This window comes from Amblyomma maculatum, chromosome 1, assembly GCF_055883805.1.
Source record: "Amblyomma maculatum isolate TAMU_Amacu chromosome 1, ASM5588380v1, whole genome shotgun sequence".
NCBI classification, from domain to species: Eukaryota; Metazoa; Arthropoda; class Arachnida; order Ixodida; family Ixodidae; genus Amblyomma; species Amblyomma maculatum.
Window position 1 is genome coordinate 467,884,124 of NC_139344.1, and position 6,000 is coordinate 467,890,123.

The window sequence follows — 6,000 nt, forward strand, 5'->3', positions numbered from 1 at the left end:
TGTCTCATAAAATTTGATTTGCGCGTAAATTTTACACATACACTGCTTGTCAATTAATTACAGTGGAGCAGTTGTTGTTGTATTGTTGCCCTCATAAAAATGATGCATGCCCACAGGAGGGATTGGCAATGACCAAGTCAAGGGCCATGCGGTGATTACAGACTCGTAGATTATGCATGCGGCAGAAATTTGAGCAACTTTGTTTCAGTGACAGGGATGGTTGAGGATGGTACCGGGGCATAATGAGCATTAATTTTCGAGACGTAAAGAGAAAAAGAGTAAGGAAATGTAAATAGGAATAACAGTTAAAACCAAGGTGCGAAAATGTATCATTTCTTCTTCCTTCATCGCGCTCTGCGTGCTCGCTTAGCTCGCCCATTCATTCTGCGGAGGCTCCCTCAACGTCTTGGCCTCGGCGTCCGGTGCCTGTGCTGACCATCGCCCGCAAGGCCAGAGAAATAAGGAGATCGTGGCTTCTATACCGCTTTGTTGGGTCAAGAGCGACGGTATCAACTGCCATGGGACCGTGAGTAAAACCTGCCGTTTGCCATCTGCGCATTATGCGACTGTCACGTTTACAAAATCGAAACTTGTTGAAGCGGGGATAAAATTTTCAGGATATAAATTCCGTAATTCCGAACAGGAGTGAGGAATGCCCATTATTCGCTCTGCTAGTCGGTTGCACGTGCTTCCGGTCTGAGTCGACCAACTGCCACATCCAGGAGGATGACGCTCATTCGCAGACGGGTCAGGCCACCGTTGCGCACTAACAAAAACATTAGAATCGGGGCCATATAGGCTTGCTAGAGTTCTGCATTAGAAGGAGCCAATTGTTTCACCACAGCGTTCTCCCTCCCCCTCTCTAAACCAAAATTAATAGATTACCTTACCCCCCCCCCCCCCCCCCTACCATTTGACCTATACTGCCGAAACGCAGCGCAAAAAAATGAAAAGCGGTTACAAAACATTTATCACGACGTTATGCTTGCAACATATACAAAATATTGTGCGCTTCAAGAAAAAAAAGTTCCGCTATGGATGCAGAATAGCAAATGACGTGACGACGTGCTTCTCGCAACGGTTTCTTGAGCCCTCGGTTTCATAGGCTTGCGGAGGGTTCTGCATTAAGGGGAGCGACGTTTCACCGCAGCCCCCCCCCCCCTTCCTCTTCCCCCACCGTCCCTACGGCCAGTACGCAGCGCAAAGATGAGGATTTGTTATCATTTATTTTGACGGAATGTAAGGGAAACATAAAAAAAAAACCGTGTGCGCTTAAAATTAAAACAAGGCTTGTCATGGACACAGAATTGAAGGTACACGACACACTCTCACAACGGTTCCTTGAGTCCTCGATTTTCTGGAGGTAAAGATGGCAAGTGAGCATTTCATGCAATGCAATACCACGGGTCCTCAGCCGCCAGTATCATAAAGGAGCCTGCATGGCCATAAACTGGCACAGGTGCGGCAGAGTAAAGGTGTGAGGCGGACTCGGCGCCCCCTTGAGAAATTTGCTGGCCACCTTAGAAAATTAGCTCCCACACCTTGTGCGCACGCCTATGATCGTGACGGAGAAAACAGGCTACTTGGTCGATGCATAGACATCTGTAATTATTCGAGAAATGTAGCCTTTAGTGTCTTTCACAAGTGCCGCAAGAGATGGTGGGGGTGGTGACAAATATTTATTTATACTTTTGCACAAGGAGGTGTTTGGACCGAGACCCTGGTGGCCCAAGTCCTCACAAATCTAGTTGGAGCTCCTATTCTGGAGCCCCAATGATGTTTAACGCCGCTCGCGGCCTGGCGACCAAGGTCGGCTGGGACTGTAGGTGTCACCCGTTAATAATTAAGGGGGTATTATTAACGATGCGCCCTTAACGGTGCGCGCACTCCCAGACACCCTTTGAGTGAGTGGGGGTAGCTGTTCCGGTCGCAAAGGAGATGCCCTCGACCTGCGTGGCAAGCTCAGCCGGAATTCAACTACCTTGTGGTGACAGAAGGGGGTGGTCGTTTGGTGCCCAGCGGTCGCCGGTTCAAACCAGAGAAAGGATCGGAGTCAGAAGTAACAAACAAAACACAATTTATGCACAGCAAGAGACGATACAAAGGAATACACAAGATCACTTGAAATACATAGACGAGAGGTTCACAGATTACAAACGCTAAGCATGCAATTACACAGGTATCCAATAACGTAGAGGCTTTACAACAGATGAAACACGAGAGAGTACATAAACAAACACCAAATTGTTCACCGGGCACTGTTGCAGTCCGACGCCTCAAGAGTCACGATGTGGCCGCCATACGAGACGAGCGCCGCTCCCTTGAAAGTCCGTGGGCTTGCCAGCAGCGGGTGATCCCCGGGAGTCCAGCCGAAGCACAGGCAAATACGTCGCAAAACACGGACGAACTGACTGACTGACTGCCTCATCAAGCGGCGCGGTCGCTTTAAATAGGGCGCGCCGCGTCTGTTTGTTAACACGCGCCAAAGCTAGCGCGCACACACACTTAGCTTCGCTGGTTATAGCGCTCTCTTCTCCTCCCGTTGAGCCGCGCGTCGTCATTGGCCAGGTCCCACAGAAGATTCTCGATTTTTCTGGCGCATTCCATACCGATGAACCACCGCTTTCCCCGGGCAAGGGGAAAGAGGGTGACGGCAACGCGTACAAAGCTACGCGCTCTCCCGCGCGGGGAAGGGGGCTTTTCTCTCCATGCCTTCCACGCGACGCCGTGCGGGCCTTGCGCCGTACCGGCTTGATGAATATGTGCGCCGATTTCGTGACACTGCCCCTCCCTTAAAGAATATTGTCCCACAATATTCACAACAACCACGTACATCGCGCGCACATACATGCGCTCACAATTGTATGGGGCAAATATTCACATCACACACATTGTACAAATGTCACAAACTGTAATAACACATTACAAAATTCACACATCAATGCCATGAAATTCACAAACATGACAACACACTGTCGTCGAATACACATAGGAATCAACAACACAGAAACGCACAGCTATTCAAATGCAAGCGCACAAACCCAAGGCATGCTTTCGCCTATATTTCCACACTCGGGATGCACCTTCTTGGAACGTATCAGTTCCTCTCCAACTTTCAGGTAAGCGAGTTCTCCTTTTTACTAGACGCTGTCGTTTCTTCCTCTCGCGAGTTCGGCTCTTTTTCCGTTTACTATAGAGCCTTTTCCACTGCGAGTTGTTCTCGCTCCGGTCTCTACTCCTGAGTTGTGCTTCCCGATCGGAAGTTAGGCAAGATCTAACGCTACTTTGCCTAGCAGCGCTTCGAGCAGGCCGTCTCATCCTTTCTCGGTCTGGGCGGCTCCGCATGCGCTTGCACGTCCAGGCGTTCAGCCACTTCTTCCTTCCTTTTCTATGAGACATTTCCCTGTCGACTTTGCCTGACTTGGCAGGTTTGGATTTGTTTGTTTTCGTTTTCACTTTTATTCGCACCTTTGGCCGAGAAACGTTTGATCCGGTTTTACCCGCATAATCAGAACATTGTTGTCTGAAAGGAACGTAATTTTGAGAACTTTGTTCTCCCCCAATCCTTTTCATTTTCTTTCTTTTCTTTGCGACCTTAAGTGGTACCTTCTCAAAGCAGGACTCATTTTCAAGTGGATCCTCATCCTCCTCACTTGCAGTTACATCCAGTTCCTTAAAATGTTTCTTGAACCTTTTCATTGCAGTGCAGTCTTCGCTTTCTTCCATTTCTGAATCCTCAAGGTTAGGATCTCCACTGTCACCTTCATCCAAGCTTTCGTGCTCACTGCTATTTGAAAGCTCCTCATCCCGGTCACTCATGTACTCAGCCATGGTGTCATTTAATAAGGAGCTACACTCCTGCCCTTCTTCATCTTCAGGCGTTGAAAACACGAAAGAGGTTTCTGGCTCGATAACTACCTTCACAGCTTCGCCGCAACCTGTCATTTTGGAGGGGACAATCTCACTTTCTTGAGAAATCTTCGCTCCAGAAAAGTTTGTTCTTTCTGAGCATTCTGTCGCGGGAACGGACTGTTCCACAACCTTACTCTGACCCCTGGAGCTAGTCTCACCCTCTTCAGTGGTTGTCAGGGAGTCAGTCGGTACCTTTTCAAACAATGTAGCCGCATGCAGCGGCGGTTCCGCAGCCGGGCAGTAAGCAGTAGAGCACTTAGCAACATTTTCTAGTTCGTCAATGCCCATTTTCTCTCCAGAGTCAGATAGTTGGAACTTTGTGTCCTGAGCTTTCACTTCTGTCTGTGCAGGCATACCTAGTGTACACCCCTCATCTGACAGAGTTTGTTTTGCTTTGGGAGCAAACATCTCTTCAGCCTCGTCGGCGTGACAAGTTTCGGGATTTGGTGGTCCCGCGTCCTTGATGCTACCCAAGATTAGATCGTACAGTAGGTGTTGCATGCATATCGCAGTCACAACGCCGGTGAAGATCGGAGTCTTCACATGCACTTTGGCTTCAGGAAACAGTTTAGCGGAACCATCGAGGAAAAGCACAGGAGTCATTTCTCCGGTAAGCTCTTCATCAAGAACTAATTCTCTTTTTATAAACACTGCAGTGCTCCCTGTGCTTGTCAGTACAGAAATCGATTTGCCTCGAATTTTTCCGCTGAGAACCGGAATTCCAGCACTCTTGGATCCCGGCGCGGTGCACGCAACTGTGCATAATACTGGAGTTTTCTCCCAGCTCTTTTGTTGCACACTGTCGATGCCGACGTCTTCATCGCAGCGTTCAAATGAAGAGTCGCCGACGCATGATGGCTGTAGGAATGGCTTCCTTGGACAATGCACTGCTTTATGTCCCTTACCACCACAACTAAAACAATTAACCATTCCTGTGTGCACAAGGTTGCTACGGCAATCTGAGGCATAGTGCCCTACCTTATTGCACCTGTAGCATTTCACTTGGGGCCGGAATAATTTCTCACTATTGCCCCTTCCTTTGGCTAGCGCTGTCTGCTGCCTCTCACTCTTCATGGGCGCTTCTATGACCTTCAATGAAAGCATTTTCTCCTGGTGGTCAAATTTTGTTTCTTGCGCCCTTTGATATTTCACTGCCCATCCTCGGGCGCTTTCTTTTTCTTCCCTCCCAAAATGGGTTATTTCGGTTACTTCTCGGGCTCTTGCCCTTTCTCTTGGCGCCCCTAATCGGGCTTTTTGAGCAGCTACTCGAGAGCTCTCTGCCTTGTATCTTTTCCTCTGTTTTTCATTCGCAGAGGCTTCTATGCAAATCAGCCTTTGCCTCTCATTTTCTTTTCGCTGACTCTCTCTTTCCTTCTCAGCTTCTTCTCGAACCTCTCTTTCTTTTCGGTCCACCCATTCACGCAGTTCAGCTCCTTTAAGACCTTTCTCTAGGCCCAACGCAATAATCTCCTTGAGATTCATCTCCAATCTGAACTGCCTAATGCTAACATATAGCACTCTCAATGGACCCTCACAACCGCTTCAGCGCGGTACCTCTCGCTATCGCTCTGCTGTTACGCCGTTTACGACCTCTTCGTAAACTCTTCCAACTCGTTCTCCGTCCTCCGAGCTTGAATGCACCAAACGTCCTGTCGCGGACGCCAGATTAATTGTAACCCGTTAATAATTAAGGGGGTATTATTAACGATGCGCCCTTAACGGTGCGCATACTGCCAGACACCCTTTGAGTGAGTGGGGGTAGCTGTTCCGGTCGCAAAGGAGATGCCCTCGACCTGCGTGGCAAGCTCAGCCGGAATTCAACTACCTTGTGGTGACAGAAGGGGGTGGTCGTTTGGTGCCCAGCGGTCGCCGGTTCAAACCAGAGAAAGGATCGGAGTCAGAAGTAACAAACAAAACACAATTTATGCACAGCAAGAGACGATACAAAGGAATACACAAGATCACTTGAAATACATAGACGAGAGGTTCACAGAATACAAACGCTAAGCATGCAATTACACAGGTATCCAATAACGTAGAGGCTTTACAACAGATGAAACACGAGAGAGTACATAAACAAACACCAAA